This window comes from Pituophis catenifer, unplaced genomic scaffold (assembly GCF_029215685.1).
Source record: "Pituophis catenifer annectens isolate HBS135680 unplaced genomic scaffold, rPitCat1.0.hap2 SCAF_5, whole genome shotgun sequence".
Taxonomy (NCBI): Eukaryota; Metazoa; Chordata; class Lepidosauria; order Squamata; family Colubridae; genus Pituophis; species Pituophis catenifer.
Window position 1 is genome coordinate 97,413,491 of NW_027256885.1, and position 22,824 is coordinate 97,436,314.

Below are 22,824 nucleotides of genomic sequence, written 5' to 3' on the forward strand. Positions count from 1 at the left end.
TCTATTCCCATTTCGTATTCTATTCTATTCTATTCTATTCTATTCTATTCTATTCTATTCTATTCTATTGTCATTCCCGTTCCCGTTCCCGTTCCCATTCCGTATTCTATTCTATTCTATTCTATTGTCATTCCCGTTCCCGTTCCCGTTCCCATTCCGTATTCTATTCTATTCTATTCTATTCTATTGTCATTCCCGTTCCAGTTCCCGTTCCCATTCCGTATTCTATTCTATTCTATTCTATTCTATTCTATTCTATTCTATTCTATTCTATTCCCATTCCGTATTCTATTCTATTCTATTCTATTCTATTCTATTCTATTCTATTCTATTCACTTCCCATTCCGATTACCTTTCCATTTCACATTACCGTTCCCATTCCCATTACCTTGGCCATTCCCTATTCTATTCTATTCTATCCTATTCTATTCTATTCTATTCTATTCCCATTCCTTATTCTATTCTATTCTATTCTATTCTGTTCTGTTCTGTTCTGTTCTGTTCTGTTCTTTTCTGTTCTGTTCTGTTCTATTCTATTCCCTTTCCCTTTCCCTTTCCCTTTCCCTTTCCCTTTCCCTTTCCCATTCCCATTCCCTATTCTATTCTATTCTATTCTATTCTATTCTATTCTATTCTATTCTATTCTATTCCCATTCCGTATTCTATTCTATTCTATTCTATTCTATTCTGTTCTATTCTATTCTATTCTATTCCCTTTCCCTTTCCCTTTCCCTTTCCCTTTGCCTTTCCCTTTCCCTTTCCCTTTCCCTTTCCCATTCCCTATTCTATTCTATTCTATTCTATTCTATTCTATTCTATTCTATTCTATTCCCATTCCGTATTCTGTTCTATTCTATTCTATTCTATTCTATTCTATTCTATTCTATTCTATTCTATTCTATTCTATTCTATTCTATTCTGTTCCCTTGCCTTTTCCATTACCTTTCCCATTCCCATTACCTTTGCCATTCCCTATTCTATTCTATTCTATTCTATTCTATTCTATTCTATTCTATTCCCTTTCCCATTCCCATTCCCATTCCCATTCCCTATTCTGTTCTGTTCTGTTCTGTTCTGTTCTGTTCTGTTCAGTTTCCATTCCCATTACCTTTCCTTTTCCCATTACCTTTCCCATTCCCATTAACTTTGCCATTCCATATTCTATTCTATTCTATTCTATCCTATTCTATTCTATTCTATTCTATTCTATTCTATTCTATTCTATTCTATTCTATTCCCTTTACCATTCCCATTCCCTATTCTATTCTATTCTATTCTATTCTATTCTATTCTATTCTATTCTATTCTATTCTATTCCCATTCCCTTTCCCATTCCCTATTCTGTTCTGTTCTGTTCTATTCTATTCTATTCTATTCTATTCTATTCTATTCTATTCTATTCTATTCTATTCTATTCTATTCTATTCTATTCTATTCCCATTCCCATTCCCTATCTCATTCACTATACTATACTATACTATACTATACTATACTATACTATACTACACTACACTACACTACATTACACTACACTACACTACACTACACTATCCATTCCCATTCCCATTCCCATTCCAAATCCTATACTATCCTATTTCCATTTCCATTCCCATTCCCATTCCCATTCCCATCCCCATCCCCATTCTCTATTCTATTCTGTTCTATTCTATTCCCATTCCATTCACATCCTCATTCCCATCCCCATCCCCATCCCCATCCTCATTTCAATTCCATTCCATTCCATCCAAGTCAATTCCTTTGCATTCCTTTGCATTCTATTCCATTCCATTCCATTCCATTCCATTCCATTCCATTCCATTCCATTCCATTCCCATTCCCATTCCCATTCCCATTCCCACTCCCTACTCTACTCTACTCTACTCTACTCTACTCTACTCTACTCTACTCTACTCTACTCTACTCCACTCCACTCCACTCCACTCCACTCCACTACACTCCACTCCATTCTATTCCATTCCATTCCATTCTATTCTATTCCCATTACCTTTCCTTTTCCCATTACCTTTCCCATTCCCATTACCTTTGCCATTCCATATTCTATTCTATTCTATTCTACTCTGTTCTATTCTATTCTATTCTATTCTATTCTATTTTATTCTATTCTATTGTATTCTATTCTATTCTATTCTGTTCAGTTCCCATTCCCATTACCTTTCCTTTTCCCATTACCTTTCCCATTCCCATGACCTTTGCCATTCCATATTCTATTCTATTCTATTCTATTCTATTCTATTCTATTCTATTCTATTCTATTCTATTCTATTGTCATTCCCGTTCCCGTTCCCGTTCCCATTCCGTATTCTATTCTATTCTATTCTATTCTATTCTATTCTATTCTATTCTATTCTATTCTATTCTATTCTATTCTATTCTATTCTATTCCATTCCCATTCCCTTTCCCATTCCCATTCCCATTCCCTATTCTGTTCTGTTCTGTTCTGTTCTGTTCTGTTCTATTCTATTCTATTCTATTCTATTCTATTCTATTCTATTCCCATTCCTTATTCTATTCTATTCTATTCTATTCTATTCTATTCTATTCTATTCTATTCTATTCTATTCTATTCCATTCCCATTCCCTTTCCCTTTCCCATTCCCATTCCCATTCCCATTCCCATTCCCTATTCTGTTCTGTTCTGTTCTGTTCTATTCTATTCTATTCTATTCTATTCTATTCTATTCTATTCTATTCTATTCCCATTCCTTATTCTATTCTATTCTATTCTATTCTATTCTATTCTATTCTATTCTATTCTATTCTATTCTATTCTATTCCCATTCCCTTTCCCTTTCCCATTCCCTTTCCCATTCACATTCACATTCCCTATTCTATTCTATTCTATTCTATTCTATTCTATTCTATTCCCATTCCCATTCCCTATCTCATTCACTATACTATACTATACTATACTATACTATACTATACTATACTACACTACACTACACTACACTACACTACACTACACTACACTACACTACACTACACTATCCATTCCCATTCCCATCCCCATCCCCATTCTCTATTCTATTCTGTTCTATTCTATTCCCATTCCATTCACATCCTCATTCCCATCCCCATCCCCATCCCCATCCTCATTTCAATTCCATTCCATTCCATCCAAGTCAATTCCTTTGCATTCCTTTGCATTCTATTCCATTCCATTCGATTCCATTCCATTCCATTCCATTCCATTCCATTCCATTCCATTCCATTCCATTCCCATTCCCATTCCCATTCCCACTCCCTACTCTACTCTACTCTACTCTACTCTACTCTACTCCACTCCACTCCACTCCACTCCACTCCACTCCACTCCACTCCACTCCACTCCATTCCATTCCATTCCATTCCATTCTATTCTATTCTATTCTATCCTCTTCCCATTCCCATTGCCTATTCTATTCTATTCTATTCTATTCTATTCTATTCTATTCTATTCTATTCTATTCTATTCTATTCTATTCTGTTCCCTTTCCCATTACCATTACCATTACCTTTCCCATTCCCATTCCCATTCCCATTGCCTATTCTATTCTATTCTATTCTATTCTATTCTATTCTATTCTATTCTATTCTATTCTATTCTATTCTGTTCCCTTTCCCATTACCATTACCATTACCTTTCCCATTCCCATTCCCATTCTTCTATTCTATTCTATTCCCATTCCCATTCCCTTTCCCTTTCCCTATTCTATTCTATTCTATTCTATTCCCATTCCTTATTCTATTCTATTCTATTCTATTCTATTCTATTCTATTCTATTCTATTCTATTCTATCCTATTCTATTCTATTCTATTCTATTCTATTCTATTCTATTCTGTTCCCATTCCCTATTCTATTCTATTCTATTCTATTCTATTCTATTCTATTCTATTCTATTCTATTCTATTCTATTCTATTCTATACTACACTACACTACACTACACTACACTACACTACACTATCCATTCCCATTCCCATTCCCATTCCAAATCCTATACTATCATATTCCCATTCCCATTCCCATTCCCATCCCCATCCCCATTCTCTATTCTATTCTGTTCTATACTATTCCCATTCCATTCACATCCTCATTCCCATCCCCATCCCCATCCCCCATCCCCATCCCCATCCCCATTTCAATTCCATTCCATTCCATCCAAGTCAATTCCTTTGCATTCCTTTGCATTCCATTCCATTCCATTCCATTCCATTCCCATTCCCATTCCCACTCCCATTCCCACTCCCTACTCTACTCTACTCTACTCTACTCTACTCTACTCTACTCTACTCTACTCTACTCTACTCCACTCCACTCCACTCCACTCCACTCCACTCCACTCCACTCCACTCCACTCCATTCCAGGGGTGGGCAAATATGGCCCCTTTATGACCTTTGGACTTCAAGTCCCAAAATTCCTTAGCCAGCTTGGCTGTTGAAGTCCACAGGTTGTAAAAGGGCCACAGTTGCCGACCCCAGCCCTGTTCTGTTCTGTTCTGTTCTATTCCATTCAAGTCATGTCAATTCCTTTGCATTCCTTTGCATTGCATTGCATTGCATTGCATTGCATTGCATTGCATTGCATTGCATTGCATTGCATTGCATTGCATTGCATTCCATTCCATTCCATCCCTCCCATCCCATCCCATCCCATCCCATTCCCACTCCCACTCCCTCTCCCACTCCCACTCCCTATTCTATTCTATTCTATTCTATTCTATTCTATTCTATTCTATTCCAGGGGTGGGCAAATATGGCACCTTTATGACCTGTGGACTTGAACTCCCAGAATTCCTGAGCCAGCTTGGCTCTTGAAGTCCACAGCTTGTAAAAGGGAGACAGTTGACCACCCCAATCCTGGCCTATTCTATTCTATTCTATTCTATTCTATTCTATTCTATTCTGTTCTGTTCTGTTCTGTTCTGTTCTGTTCTGTTCTATTCCCATTCCCATTCCCATTCCCATTCCCATTCCCATTCCCTATTCTGTTCTATTCTATTCTATTCTATTCTATTCTATTCTTTTCTATTCTCTTCTATTCCAATTCCCTTTCCCTTTCCCATTCCCATTCCCTTTCCCATTCCCATTCCCTATTCTGTTCTATTCTATTCTATTCTATTCTATTCTATTCTATTCTATTCTATTCTATTCTATTCTATTCCATTCCATTCTATTCCCATTCCCTTTCCCTTTCCCATTCCCTATTCTATTCTATTCTATTCTATTCTATTCTATTCTATTCTATTCCCATTCCCTTTCCCATTCCCATTCCCATTCCCATTCCCTGTTCTGTTCTGTTCTGTTCTGTTCTGTTCTGTTCTATTCTATTCTATTCTATTCTATTCTATTCCCATTCCTTATTCTATTCTATTCTATTCTATTCTATTCTATTCTATTCTATTCTATTCTATTCTATTCTATTCCCATTCCCTTTCCCATTCCCATTCCCTATTCTGTTCTGTTCTGTTCTGTTCTGTTCTGTTCTGTTCTATTCTATTCTATTCTATTCTATTCTATTCTATTCTATTCTATTCTATTCCCATTCCTTATTCTATTCTATTCTATTCTATTCTATTCTATTCTATTCTATTCTATTCTATTCTATTCTATTCTATTCCCATTCCCTTTCCCTTTCCCATTCCCATTCCCTTTCCCATTCCCATTCCCTATTGTGTTCTATTCTATTCTATTCTATTCTATTCTATTCTATTCTATTCTATTCTATTCTATTCTATTCTATTCTATTCCATTCCCTTTCCCTTTCCCATTCCCATTCCCATTCCCATTCCCTATTCTGTTCTGTTCTGTTCTGTTCTGTTCTGTTCTGTTCTATTCCATTCCATTCTATTCTATTCTATTCTATTCTATTCTATTCTATTCTATTCTATTCTATTCTATTCTATTCTATTCCCATTCCTTATTCTATTCTATTCTATTCTATTCTATTCTATTCTATTCTATTCTATTCTATTCTATTCTATTCCCATTCCCTTTCCCATTCCCTATTCTATTCTATTCTATTCTATTCTATTCTATTCTATTCCCATTCCCATTCCCTTTCCCTTTCCCATTCCCATTCCCATTCCCTATTCTGTTCTGTTCTGTTCTGTTCTGTTCTGTTCTGTTCTGTTCTGTTCTATTCTATTCTATTCCCATTCCTTATTCTATTCTATTCTATTCTATTCTATTCTATTCTATTCCATTCCCATTCCCTTTCCCATTCAAATTCCCATTCCCTAATCTGTTCTGTTCTGTTCTGTTCTGTTCTGTTCTGTTCTGTTCTGTTCTATTCTATTCTATTCTATTCTATTCTATTCTATTCTATTCTATTCCCATTCCTTATTCTATTCTATTCTATTCTATTCTATTCCCATTCCCTTTCCCATTCCCTGTTCTGTTCTGTTCTGTTCTATTCTATTCTATTCTATTCTATTCTATTCTATTCTATTCTATTCTATTCTATTCTATTCTATTCCCATTCCTTATTCTATTCTATTCTATTCTATTCTATTCTATTCTATTCTATTCTATTCTATTCTATTCTATTCTATTCTATTCTATTCTATTCTATTCTATTCCCATTCCCTTTCCCATTCCCTATTCTGTTCTGTTCTGTTCTGTTCTATTCTATTCTATTCTATTCTATTCTATTCTATTCTATTCCCTTTCCCATTCCCATTCCCATTCCCATTCCCTATTCTGTTCTGTTCTGTTCTGTTCTGTTCTGTTCAGTTTCCATTCCCATTACCTTTCCTTTTCCCATTACCTTTCCCATTCCCATTAACTTTGCCATTCCATATTCTATTCTATTCTATTCTATCCTATTCTATTCTATTCTATTCTATTCTATTCTATTCTATTCTATTCTATTCTATTCTATTCTATTCTATTCTATTCTATTCTATTCCCTTTACCATTCCCATTCCCTATTCTATTCTATTCTATTCTATTCTATTCTATTCCCATTCCCTTTCCCCATTCCCTATTCTGTTCTGTTCTGTTCTATTCTATTCTATTCTATTCTATTCTATTCTATTCTATTCTATTCTATTCTATTCTATTCCCATTCCCATTCCCTATCTCATTCACTATACTATACTATACTATACTATACTATACTATACTATACTATACTATACTATACTATACTATACTACACTACACTACACTACACTACACTACACTACATTACACTACACTACACTACACTACACTATCCATTCCCATTCCCATTCCCATTCCAAATCCTATACTATCCTATTTCCATTTCCATTCCCATTCCCATTCCCATCCCCATCCCCATTCTCTATTCTATTCTGTTCTATTCTATTCCCATTCCATTCACATCCTCATTCCCATCCCCATCCCCATTCTCTATTCTATTCTGTTCTATTCTATTCCCATTCCATTCACATCCTCATTCCCATCCCCATCCCCATCCCCATCCTCATTTCAATTCCATTCCATTCCATCCAAGTCAATTCCTTTGCATTCCTTTGCATTCTATTCCATTCCATTCCATTCTATTCCATTCCATTCCATTCCATTCCCATTCCCATTCCCATTCCCATTCCCATTCCCATTCCCCACTCCCTACTCTACTCTACTCTACTCTACTCTACTCTACTCTACTCTACTCTACTCTACTCCACTCCACTCCACTCCACTCCACTCCACTCCACTCCACTCCACTCCATTCTATTCCATTCCATTCCATTCTATTCTATTCCCATTACCTTTCCTTTTCCCATTACCTTTCCCATTCCCATTACCTTTGCCATTCCATATTCTATTCTATTCTATTCTACTCTGTTCTATTCTATTCTATTCTATTCTATTCTATTTTATTCTATTCTATTGTATTCTATTCTATTCTATTCTGTTCAGTTCCCATTCCCATTACCTTTCCTTTTCCCATTACCTTTCCCATTCCCATCACCTTTGCCATTCCATTCAGTATTCTATTCTATTCTATTCTATTCTATTCTATTCTATTCTATTCTATTCTATTCCATTCCATTCCATTCCATTCCATTCCATTCCATTCCATTCTATTCTATTCTATTCTATTCTATTCTATTGTCATTCCCGTTCCCGTTCCCGTTCCCATTCCGTATTCTATTCTATTCTATTCTATTCTATTCTATTCTATTCTATTCTATTCTATTCTATTCTATTCTATTCTATTCTATTCCCTTTACCATTCCCATTCCCTATTCTATTCTATTCTATTCTATTCTATTCTACTCCCATTCCGTATTCTATTCTATTCTATTCTATTCTATTCTATTCTATTCTATTCTATTCTATTCTATTCTATTCTATTCTATTCTATTCTATTCTGTTCAGTTCCCATTCCCATTACCTTCCCATTTCCCATTACCTTTCCCATTCCCATTACCTTGGCCATTCCATATTCTATTCTATTCTATTCTATTCTATTCTATTCTATTCTATTCTATTCTATTCTATTCTATTCTATTCTATTCTATTCTATTCTATTCTATTCTGTTCACTTCCCATTCCCATTACCTTTCCATTTCCCATTACCGTTCCCATTCCAATTACCTTGGCCATTCCCTATTCTATTCTATTCTATTCTATTCTATTCTATTCTATTGTCATTCCCGTTCCCGTTCCCGTTCCCATTCAGTATTCTATTCTATTCTATTCTATTCTATTCTATTCTATTCTATTCTATTCTATTCCATTCCATTCCATTCCATTCCATTCCATTCCATTCTATTCTATTCTATTCTATTCTATTCTATTGTCATTCCCGTTCCCGTTCCCGTTCCCATTCCGTATTCTATTCTATTCTATTCTATTCTATTCTATTCTATTCTATTCTATTCTATTCTATTCTATTCCCTTTACCATTCCCATTCCCTATTCTATTCTATTCTATTCTATTCTATTCTATTCTATTCTACTCCCATTCCGTATTCTATTCTATTCTATTCTATTCTATTCTATTCTATTCTATTCTATTCTATTCTATTCTATTCTGTTCAGTTCCCATTCCCATTACCTTCCCATTTCCCATTACCTTTCCCATTCCCATTACCTTGGCCATTCCATATTCTATTCTATTCTATTCTATTCTATTCTATTCTATTCTATTCTATTCTATTCTATTCTAATTCTATTCTATTCTGTTCACTTCCCATTCCCCATTACCTTTCCATTTCCCATTACCGTTCCCATTCCAATTACCTTGGCCATTCCCTATTCTATTCTATTCTATTCTATTCTATTCTATTCTATTCTATTCTATTCTATTCCCTTTCCCATTCCCATACCCATTCCCATTCTATTCTATTCTATTCTATTCTATTGTCATTCCCGTTCCCCGTTCCCGTTCCCATTCCGTATTCTATTCTATTCTATTCTATTCTATTCTATTCTATTCTATTCTGTTCTGTTCTGTTCTGTTCTATTCTATTCTATTCTATTCTATTCTATTGTCATTCCCGTTCCCGTTCCAATTCCCGTTCCCATTCCGTATTCTATTCTATTCTATTCTATTCTATTCTATTCTATTCTATTCTATTCTATTCTATTCTATTCTGTTCCCTTGCCTTTCTCATTACCTTTCCCATTCCCATTACCTTTCCTTTTCCCATTACCTTTCCCATTCCCATTACCTTTGCCATTCCATATTCTATTCTATTCTATTCTATTCTACTCTGTTCTATTCTATTCTATTCTATTCTATTCTATTCTATTCTATTCTATTCTGTTCAGTTCCCATTCCCATTACCTTTCCTTTTCCCATTACCTTTCCCATTCCCATGACCTTTGCCATTCCATATTCTATTCTATTCCCATTTCGTATTCTATTCTATTCTATTCTATTCTATTCTATTCTATTCTATTCTATTCTATTCTATTCTATTGTCATTCCCGTTCCCGTTCCCGTTCCCATTCCGTATTCTATTCTATTGTCATTCCCGTTCCCGTTCCCGTTCCCATTCCGTATTCTATTCTATTCTATTCTATTCTATTGTCATTCCCGTTCCAGTTCCCGTTCCCATTCCGTATTCTATTCTATTCTATTCTATTCTATTCTATTCTATTCTATTCTATTCTATTCTATTCTATTCTATTCTATTCCCATTCCGTATTCTATTCTATTCTATTCTATTCTATTCTATTCTATTCTATTCTATTCTATTCTATTCTATTCACTTCCCATTCCGATTACCTTTCCATTTCACATTACCGTTCCCATTCCCATTACCTTGGCCATTCCCTATTCTATTCTATTCTATCCTATTCTATTCTATTCTATTCTATTCCCATTCCTTATTCTATTCTATTCTATTCTATTCTGTTCTGTTCTGTTCTGTTCTGTTCTTTTCTGTTCTGTTCTGTTCTATTCTATTCCCTTTCCCTTTCCCTTTCCCTTTCCCTTTCCCATTCCCTATTCTATTCTATTCTATTCTATTCTATTCTATTCTATTCCCATTCCGTATTCTATTCTATTCTATTCTATTCTATTCTATTCTGTTCTATTCTATTCTATTCTATTCCCTTTCCCTTTCCCTTTCCCTTTCCCTTTGCCTTTCCCTTTCCCTTTCCCTTTCCCTTTCCCTTTCCCATTCCCTATTCTATTCTATTCTATTCTATTCTATTCCCATTCCGTATTCTGTTCTATTCTATTCTATTCTATTCTATTCTATTCTATTCTATTCTATTCTATTCTATTCTATTCTATTCTATTCTATTCTGTTCCCTTGCCTTTTCCATTACCTTTCCCATTCCCATTACCTTTGCCATTCCCTATTCTATTCTATTCTATTCTATTCTATTCTATTCTATTCTATTCTATTCTATTCTATTCCCTTTCCCATTCCCATTCCCATTCCCATTCCCTATTCTGTTCTGTTCTGTTCTGTTCTGTTCTGTTCTGTTCAGTTTCCATTCCCATTACCTTTCCTTTTCCCATTACCTTTCCCATTCCCATTAACTTTGCCATTCCATATTCTATTCTATTCTATTCTATTCTATTCTATTCTATTCTATTCTATTCTATTCTATTCTATTCTATTCTATTCTATTCTATTCTATTCTATTCCCTTTACCATTCCCATTCCCTATTCTATTCTATTCTATTCTATTCTATTCTATTCTATTCTATTCTATTCTATTCTATTCTATTCCCATTCCCTTTCCCATTCCCTATTCTGTTCTGTTCTGTTCTATTCTATTCTATTCTATTCTATTCTATTCTATTCTATTCTATTCTATTCTATTCCCATTCCCATTCCCTATCTCATTCACTATACTATACTATACTATACTATACTATACTATACTATACTATACTATACTATACTATACTATACTATACTATACTATACTATACTATACTACACTACACTACACTACACTACATTACACTACACTACACTGCACTACACTATCCATTCCCATTCCCATTCCCATTCCAAATCCTATACTATCCTATTTCCATTTCCATTCCCATTCCCATTCCCATTCCCATCCCCATCCCCATTCTCTATTCTATTCTGTTCTATTCTATTCCCATTCCATTCACATCCTCATTCCCATCCCCATCCCCATCCCCATCCTCATTTCAATTCCATTCCATTCCATCCAAGTCAATTCCTTTGCATTCCTTTGCATTCTATTCCATTCCATTCCATTCCATTCCATTCCATTCCATTCCATTCCCATTCCCATTCCCATTCCCATTCCCACTCCCTACTCTACTCTACTCTACTCTACTCTACTCTACTCTACTCTACTCCACTCCACTCCACTCCACTCCACTCCACTCCATTCTATTCCATTCCATTCCATTCTATTCTATTCCCATTACCTTTCCTTTTCCCATTACCTTTCCCATTCCCATTACCTTTGCCATTCCATATTCTATTCTATTCTATTCTACTCTGTTCTATTCTATTCTATTCTATTCTATTTTATTCTATTCTATTGTATTCTATTCTATTCTATTCTGTTCAGTTCCCATTCCCATTACCTTTCCTTTTCCCATTACCTTTCCCATTCCCATGACCTTTGCCATTCCATATTCTATTCTATTCTATTCTATTCTATTCTATTCTATTCTATTCTATTCTATTCTATTCTATTCTATTCTATTCTATTCTATTCTATTGTCATTCCCGTTCCCGTTCCCGTTCCCATTCAGTATTCTATTCTATTCTATTCTATTCTATTCTATTCTATTCTATTCTATTCCATTCCATTCCATTCCATTCCATTCCATTCCATTCCATTCTATTCTATTCTATTCTATTCTATTGTCATTCCCGTTCCCGTTCCCGTTCCCATTCCGTATTCTATTCTATTCTATTCTATTCTATTCTATTCTATTCTATTCTATTCTATTCTATTCTATTCTATTCTATTCTATTCTATTCCCTTTACCATTCCCATTCCCTATTCTATTCTATTCTATTCTATTCTATTCTATTCTATTCTATTCTACTCCCATTCCGTATTCTATTCTATTCTATTCTATTCTATTCTATTCTATTCTATTCTATTCTATTCTATTCTATTCTGTTCAGTTCCCATTCCCATTACCTTCCCATTTCCCATTACCTTTCCCATTCCCATTACCTTGGCCATTCCATATTCTATTCTATTCTATTCTATTCTATTCTATTCTATTCTATTCTATTCTATTCTATTCTATTCTATTCTATTCTGTTCACTTCCCATTCCCATTACCTTTCCATTTCCCATTACCGTTCCCATTCCAATTACCTTGGCCATTCCCTATTCTATTCTATTCTATTCTATTCTATTCTATTCTATTCTATTCTATTCTATTCCCTTTCCCATTCCCATTCCCATTCCCATTCTATTCTATTCTATTCTATTCTATTGTTATTCCCGTTCCCGTTCCCGTTCCCATTCCGTATTCTATTCTATTCTATTCTATTCTATTCTATTCTATTCTATTCTATTCTGTTCTGTTCTATTCTATTCTATTCTATTCTATTGTCATTCCCGTTCCCGTTCCAATTCCCGTTCCCATTCCGTATTCTATTCTATTCTATTCTATTCTATTCTATTCTATTCTATTCTATTCTATTCTATTCTATTCTGTTCCCTTGCCTTTCTCATTACCTTTCCCATTCCCATTACCTTTCCTTTTCCCATTACCTTTCCCATTCCCATTACCTTTGCCATTCCATATTCTATTCTATTCTATTCTACTCTGTTCTATTCTATTCTATTCTATTCTATTCTATTCTATTCTATTCTATTCTATTCTATTCTATTCTATTCTATTCTATTCTGTTCAGTTCCCATTCCCATTACCTTTCCTTTTCCCATTACCTTTCCCATTCCCATGACCTTTGCCATTCCATATTCTATTCTATTCCCATTTCGTATTCTATTCTATTCTATTCTATTCTATTCTATTCTATTCTATTCTATTCTATTCTATTGTCATTCCCGTTCCCGTTCCCGTTCCCATTCCGTATTCTATTCTATTCTATTCTATTGTCATTCCCGTTCCCGTTCCCGTTCCCATTCCGTATTCTATTCTATTCTATTCTATTCTATTGTCATTCCCGTTCCAGTTCCCGTTCCCATTCCGTATTCTATTCTATTCTATTCTATTCTATTCTATTCTATTCTATTCTATTCTATTCTATTCTATTCCCATTCCGTATTCTATTCTATTCTATTCTATTCTATTCTATTCTATTCTATTCTATTCTATTCTATTCTATTCCCTTTACCATTCCCATTCCCTATTCTATTCTATTCTATTCTATTCTATTCTATTCTATTCTATTCTACTCCCATTCCGTATTCTATTCTATTCTATTCTATTCTATTCTATTCTATTCTATTCTATTCTATTCTGTTCAGTTCCCATTCCCATTACCTTCCCATTTCCCATTACCTTTCCCATTCCCATTACCTTGGCCATTCCATATTCTATTCTATTCTATTCTATTCTATTCTATTCTATTCTATTCTATTCTATTCTATTCTATTCTATTCTATTCTATTCTGTTCACTTCCCATTCCCATTACCTTTCCATTTCCCATTACCGTTCCCATTCCAATTACCTTGGCCATTCCCTATTCTATTCTATTCTATTCTATTCTATTCTATTCTATTCTATTCCCTTTCCCATTCCCATTCTATTCTATTCTATTCTATTCTATTGTCATTCCCGTTCCCGTTCCCATTCCGTATTCTATTCTATTCTATTCTATTCTATTCTATTCTATTCTATTCTGTTCTGTTCTGTTCTATTCTATTCTATTCTATTCTATTGTCATTCCCGTTCCCGTTCCAATTCCCGTTCCCATTCCGTATTCTATTCTATTCTATTCTATTCTATTCTATTCTATTCTATTCTATTCTATTCTGTTCCCTTGCCTTTCTCATTACCTTTCCCATTCCCATTACCTTTCCTTTTCCCATTACCTTTCCCATTCCCATTACCTTTGCCATTCCATATTCTATTCTATTCTATTCTACTCTGTTCTATTCTATTCTATTCTATTCTATTCTATTCTATTCTATTCTATTCTATTCTATTCTATTCTATTCTGTTCAGTTCCCATTCCCATTACCTTTCCTTTTCCCATTACCTTTCCCATTCCCATGACCTTTGCCATTCCATATTCTATTCTATTCCCATTTCGTATTCTATTCTATTCTATTCTATTCTATTCTATTCTATTCTATTCTATTCTATTCTATTCTATTCTATTCTATTGTCATTCCCGTTCCCGTTCCCGTTCCCATTCCGTATTCTATTCTATTCTATTCTATTGTCATTCCCGTTCCCGTTCCCGTTCCCATTCCGTATTCTATTCTATTCTATTCTATTCTATTGTCATTCCCATTCCAGTTCCCGTTCCCATTCCGTATTCTATTCTATTCTATTCTATTCTATTCTATTCTATTCTATTCCCATTCCGTATTCTATTCTATTCTATTCTATTCTATTCTATTCTATTCTATTCTATTCTATTCTATTCTATTCTATTCTATTCACTTCCCATTCCGATTACCTTTCCATTTCACATTACGGTTCCCATTCCCATTACCTTGGCCATTCCCTATTCTATTCTATTCTATCCTATTCTATTCTATTCTATTCCCTTTCCCTTTCCCTTTCCCTTTGCCTTTCCCTTTCCCTTTCCCTTTCCCTTTCCCTTTCCCTTTCCCTTTCCCATTCCCTATTCTATTCTATTCTATTCTATTCTACTCTATTCCCATTCCGTATTCTGTTCTATTCTATTCTATTCTATTCTATTCTATTCTATTCTATTCTATTCTATTCTATTCTATTCTATTCTATTCTGTTCCCTTGCCTTTTCCATTACCTTTCCCATTCCCATTACCTTTGCCATTCCCTATTCTATTCTATTCTATTCTATTCTATTCTATTCTATTCTATTCTATTCTATTCTATTCCCTTTCCCATTCCCATTCCCATTCCCTATTCTGTTCTGTTCTGTTCTGTTCTGTTCTGTTCAGTTTCCATTCCCATTACCTTTCCTTTTCCCATTACCTTTCCCATTCCCATTAACTTTGCCATTCCATATTCTATTCTATTCTATTCTATCCTATTCTATTCTATTCTATTCTATTCTATTCTATTCTATTCTATTCTATTCTATTCTATTCTATTCTATTCTATTCTATTCTATTCTATTGTATTCTATTCTGTTCAGTTCCCATTCCCATTACCTTTCCTTTTCCCATTACCTTTCCCATTCCCATGACCTTTGCCATTCCATATTCTATTCTATTCCCATTTCGTATTCTATTCTATTCTATTCTATTCTATTCTATTCTATTCTATTCTATTCTATTCTATTCTATTCTATTCTATTCTATTCTATTCTATTGTCATTCCCGTTCCCGTTCCCGTTCCCATTCCGTATTCTATTCTATTCTATTCTATTGTCATTCCCGTTCCCGTTCCCGTTCCCATTCCGTATTCTATTCTATTCTATTCTATTCTATTGTCATTCCCGTTCCAGTTCCCGTTCCCATTCCGTATTCTATTCTATTCTATTCTATTCTATTCTATTCTATTCTATTCCCATTCCGTATTCTATTCTATTCTATTCTATTCTATTCTATTCTATTCTATTCTATTCTATTCTATTCTATTCTATTCTATTCACTTCCCATTCCGATTACCTTTCCATTTCACATTACCGTTCCCATTCCCATTACCTTGGCCATTCCCTATTCTATTCTATTCTATCCTATTCTATTCTATTCTATTCTATTCCCATTCCTTATTCTATTCTATTCTATTCTATTCTGTTCTGTTCTGTTCTGTTCTGTTCTTTTCTGTTCTGTTCTGTTCTATTCTATTCCCTTTCCCTTTCCCTTTCCCTTTCCCTTTCCCATTCCCATTCCCTATTCTATTCTATTCTATTCTATTCTATTCTATTCTATTCTATTCCCATTCCGTATTCTATTCTATTCTATTCTATTCTGTTCTATTCTATTCTATTCTATTCCCTTTCCCTTTCCCTTTCCCTTTCCCTTTGCCTTTCCCTTTCCCTTTCCCTTTCCCTTTCCCTTTCCCTTTCCCTTTCCCATTCCCTATTCCATTCTATTCTATTCTATTCTATTCTATTCTATTCCCATTCCGTATTCTGTTCTATTCTATTCTATTCTATTCTATTCTATTCTATTCTGTTCCCTTGCCTTTTCCATTACCTTTCCCATTCCCATTACCTTTCCCATTCCCATTAACTTTGCCATTCCATATTCTATTCTATTCTATTCTATCCTATTCTATTCTATTCTATTCTATTCTATTCTATTCTATTCTATTCTATTCCCTTTACCATTCCCATTCCCTATTCTATTCTATTCTATTCTATTCTATTCTATTCTACTCCCATTCCGTATTCTATTCTATTCTATTCTATTCTATTCCATTCCATTCCATTCCATTCCATTCCATTCCATTCCATTCCATTCCATTCCATTCCATTCCATATTCTATTCTATTCTATTCTATTCTATTCTATTCTATTCTATTCTATTCTATTCTATTCTATTCAGTTCCCATTCCCATTACCTTTCCATTTCCCATTACCGTTCCCATTCCCATTACCTTGGCCATTCCCTATTCCATTCTATTCTATTCTATTCTATTCTATTCTATTCTATTCTATTCTATTCTATTCTATTCTATTCTATTCCCTTTCCCATTCCCATTCCCATTCCCATTCTATTCTATTCTATTCTATTCTATTGTCATTCCCGTTCCCGTTCCCATTCCGTATTCTATTCTATTCTATTCTATTCTATTCTATTCTATTCTATTCTATTCTATTCTATTCTATTCTATTCTATTCTATTCTATTCTATTGTCATTCCCGTTCCCGTTCCAATTCCCGTTCCCATTCCATATCCTATTCTATTCTATTCTATTCTATTCTATTCTATTCTATTCTATTCTATTCTATTCTATTCTGTTCCCTTGCCTTTCTCATTACCTTTCCCATTCCCATTACCTTTCCTTTTCCCATTACCTTTCCCATTCCAATTCCCGTTCCCATTCCGTATTCTATTCTATTCTATTCTATTCTATTCTATTCTATTCTATTCTATTCTATTCTATTCTATTCTATTCTGTTCCCTTGCCTTTCTCATTACCTTTCCCATTCCCATTACCTTTCCTTTTCCCATTACCTTTCCCATTCCCATTACCTTTGCCATTCCATATTCTATCCTATTCTATACTACTCTGTTCTATTCTATTCTATTCTATTCTATTCTATTCTATTCTATTCTATTCTATTCTATTCTATTCTATTCTATTTTATTCTATTCTATTGTATTCTATTCTATTCTATTCTGTTCAGTTCCCATTCCCATTACCTTTCCTTTTCCCATTACCTTTCCCATTCCCATGACCTTTGCCATTCCATATTCTATTCTATTCCCATTTCGTATTCTATTCTATTCTATTCTATTCTATTCTATTCTATTCTATTCTATTCTATTCTATTCTATTCTATTGTCATTCCTGTTCCCGTTCCCGTTCCCATTCCGTATTCTATTCTATTCTATTCTATTGTCATTCCCGTTCCCGTTCCCGTTCCCATTCCGTATTCTATTCTATTCTATTCTATTGTCATTCCCGTTCCCGTTCCCGTTCCCGTTCCCATTCCGTATTCTATTCTATTCTATTCTATTCTATTCTATTCTATTCTATTCTATTCTATTCCCATTCCGTATTCTATTCTATTCTATTCTATTCTATTCTATTCTATTCTATTCTATTCTATTCTATTCACTTCCCATTCCGATTACCTTTCCATTTCACATTACCGTTCCCATTCCCATTACCTTGGCCATTCCCTATTCTATTCTATTCTATCCTATTCTATTCTATTCTATTCTATTCCAATTCCTTATTCTATTCTATTCTATTCTATTCTATTCTATTCTATTCTGTTCTGTTCTGTTCTGTTCTGTTCTTTTCTGTTCTGTTCTATTCTATTCCTTTTCCCTTTCCCTTTCCCTTTCCCTTTCCCATTCCCATTCCCTATTCTATTCTATTCTATTCTATTCTATTCTATTCCCATTCCGTATTCTATTCTATTCTATTCTATTCTGTTCTATTCTATTCTATTCTATTCCCTTTCCCTTTCCCTTTCCCTTTCCCTTTCCCTTTCCCTTTCCCTTTCCCTTTCCCTTTCCCTTTCCCATTCCCTATTCTATTCTATTCTATTCTATTCTATTCTATTCTATTCCCATTCCGTATTCTGTTCTATTCTATTCTATTCTATTATATTCTATTCTATTCTATTCTATTCTATTCTATTCTATTCTATTCTATTCTGTTCCCTTGCCTTTTCCATTACCTTTCCCATTCCCATTACCTTTGCCATTCCCTATTCTATTCTATTCTATTCTATTCTATTCTATTCTATTCTATTCTATTCCCTTTCCCATTCCCATTCCCATTCCCATTCCCATTCCCTGTTCTGTTCTGTTCTGTTCTGTTCTGTTCTATTCTGTTCAGTTCCCATTCCCATTACCTTTCCTTTTCCCATTACCTTTCCCATTCCCATTAACTTTGCCATTCCATATTCTATTCTATTCTATTCTATCCTATTCTATTCTATTCTATTCTATTCTATTCTATTCTATTCTATTCCCTTGCCTTTCTCATTACATTTCCCATTCCCATTACCTTTCCTTTTCCCATTACCTTTCCCATTCCCATTACCTTTTCCATTCCATATTCTATTCTATTCTATTCTACTCTGTTCTATTCTATTCTATTCTATTCTATTCTATTCTATTCTATTCTACTCTGTTCTATTCTATTCTATTCTATTCTATTCTATTCTATTCTATTCTATTCTATTCCCTTGCCTTTCTCATTACCTTTCCCATTCCCATTACCTTTCCTTTTCCCATTACCTTTCCCATTCCCATTACCTTTGCCATTCCATATTCTATTCTACTCTATTCTACTCTCTTCTATTCTATTCTATTCTATTCTATTCTATTCTATTCTATTCTATTCTATTCTATTCTATTCTATTGTCATTCCCGTTCCCGTTCCAATTCCCGTTCCCATTCCGTATTCTATTCTATTCTATTCTATTCTGTTCTTTTCTGTTCTGTTCTGTTCTATTCTATTCTATTCTATTCTATTCTATTCTGTTCCCTTGCCTTTCTCATTACCTTTCCCATTCCCATTACCTTTCCTTTTCCCATTACCTTTCCCATTCCCATTACCTTTGCCATTCCATATTCTATCCTATTCTATACTACTCTGTTCTATTCTATTCTATTCTATTCTATTCTATTCTATTCTATTCTATTCTATTCTATTCTATTCTATTCTATTCTATTTTATTCTATTCTATTGTATTCTATTCTATTCTATTCTGTTCAGTTCCCATTCCCATTACCTTTCCTTTTCCCATTACCTTTCCCATTCCCATGACCTTTGCCATTCCATATTCTATTCTATTCCCATTTCGTATTCTATTCTATTCTATTCTATTCTATTCTATTCTATTCTATTCTATTCTATTCTATTCTATTCTATTCTATTCTATTCTATTCTATTGTCATTCCTGTTCCCGTTCCCGTTCCCATTCCGTATTCTATTCTATTCTATTCTATTGTCATTCCCGTTCCCGTTCCCGTTCCCATTCCGTATTCTATTCTATTCTATTCTATTGTCATTCCCGTTCCCGTTCCCGTTCCCGTTCCCATTCCGTATTCTATTCTATTCTATTCTATTCTATTCTATTCTATTCTATTCTATTCTATTCTATTCCCATTCCGTATTCTATTCTATTCTATTCTATTCTATTCTATTCTATTCTATTCTATTCTATTCTATTCTATTCTATTCTATTCTATTCACTTCCCATTCCGATTACCTTTCCATTTCACATTACCGTTCCCATTCCCATTACCTTGGCCATTCCCTATTCTATTCTATTCTATCCTATTCTATTCTATTCTTGTCAAGTATTTGCAAGCCATTGGCACATATATCATACAGACACTAGTGGAGGCAGGAAGTGCCCCCACCCCTATGTGGAGAGGAGGGGCTTACACTGAGTATAAAACCCCCTCTAACCTTTCCACCATGCTCTCTTTTACGTTTGTTCTCCATGAGACATGATCTTTGATAGGGGTAGTCACACACGCTGTGTGCCCCCTATCCTAATGGATATTAAGACAGCCTTTGTATATAGTTAATATGTTTTGTTATATGAATAAATACATTCATCACATTTACTCATGCATCTGCCTTTGGACTCTTCTATGCTCCTGGGTGTTTTCTACGATCCCAATTTCCACAGAATGGTAGCAGAGGGAATGGTAGCAGAACTCCACTCCAGGAGCTGTTGAAAAGGCAAGATGCCCTCCAAAATAACCTGTGAGAGAAGCTCCCCTGTTGTGACCAGAGGCCTTCAACGGAGGAGAACTTCACAGCAGCCCCAGACTGAATCAACGATGGAAAACATTGAAGGGGGTTTCCATCCAGCTACACCCTGGCAGCCAGAGGCCACCCAGATGCAGCAAGAGATCCCAGGGGCCGAGCCAAGCGATGCTGGAGAAGGCTTCTTCAGCACTGACGAAGAGGGGGCAGAAGGACCAGCTGAAAGCCTGGACAGGCAAGTGGCTGAGATGTCAGAAGAGGAGTGCAGAGCAGCGCTCGCCTCCCTCCTGAAGACAAGGGCAGCAGCCAGAGAGAGGCCTGAGGAGGCAGCACCAGAGATGCCTGCCATCCCGGTAAGGACTCCCCTGCCTGATCTCTCCAAGATGGCGCCTGCCGCCAGAGAGACTGCCCCCCCACCCAGTTTCCCGCCAAACAAAATGGCCGCCAGGCCACTTCCGGAGGCAACTTCCTCCAAGATGGCTGCTCCCCTGGGCACTTTGCCAGAACCACGAGCCAGGCCCTCCCCAGCTCCACAGCCCAGGCCTACAACGCCAGCCAGTCAGTTCAGCATTCCAGCGGCCCAGAGGACCACTCCGAGCCCACAAGGCCCTTGCCAGGCCCCGCCTGCCATGGCAAACATCAAAAAGGCCATAGAGACCCTGGTCGCTGCCCTGCAACTAATGGAGCAACCACCCACTGGCCCCCCCGAGGCCCCAGACCCAGCTGCCCACTCAAGGAGGGCCCCAAATCCAACCTCCCACCCCCGGAGGAACCCAGATGGACCTGCAGCCTCCCACCCCCCACTGCAGAGGCGCTCACCATTCACTGAATGCTCCAGGGAGGCCCAGGCTGAGGCCTCCGCACCTTTCCGGCCCTGCTGGGATGATCCGGAGCTGCAATCCTGCTCCTCTGATGGAGAAGAGGAGATCCAGAGACATTTCCAGGCCTACCCAGCCCATGGACCTCATCTGATGGGCCTCCAGTCTCCAGAAAGATCTCCAGGCCTTCTTCCCACTCCTCCAAGGCTTCCCCGCCACATCGCTGATGTCCGGGCCTATTCTGAGGCTCCAGCCAGACCTGACTTCAGAGCTCAGAGAGGGAGATCGGAGCTCCAACAAGAAAAGGCTTTGGAGCATGCTCCATTTCCTGCACGTGCCCAGTTGCTTCAAACTACAGAAGGACTACAAAAAGGAGCCAGACCTAAGCAATCGATCCCAGGCTTAGGGATCCCAATGCCATTCACATCAGGATCTTTTCAGCCATTTGAACAACTCCCCATGCAGTTTAATGGCAATAATTTTGTAACTTTGCCAAATAATTTTGAAAAATTACATTTAAGTGGTCAGAATTTTAAAAAATGGTGTAAAGAGATTCAGATAATTCTCTTAAGAGAAAATACTCTGGACATGATCAAAAGACCACCCCCTTTACCTTGGAGCCCTGAAATTGAGTTCCTGCATAAAAGAGCTTACACAACTCTGTTAAGTTCTATAGACACAGCTCTGTATGCCAGTCTTTCAGACGGCCTCACAGCTCAGGAAGTTTGGACTGCCCTATATAATTTGTTCCATAGTGACAATATGGCTGCAACCAGCAGATTGTCAAGAATGTTCCACAACTATAAACTCAGACCTGGTGTCAAAATGGGGGAACATTTGGCAACGCTTAAAGCCATGAGGGATGAGCTTATACAGAGGGGGGAGCCTGTTTCTGAATCCACTTTAATTAGTGTGATGTTGAACTCCCTAGACAAATCCTGGAGTCCCTTTATTATTTCTCTAGAAGGGGTTTCTAGGGAACAAAGAAATATAGAATACTTTTCTGGCCGCTTTATTGAGGAAGATTTAAGACGCAGAGATGAGGAACAACAAGAAATGAAGGAGGCATATC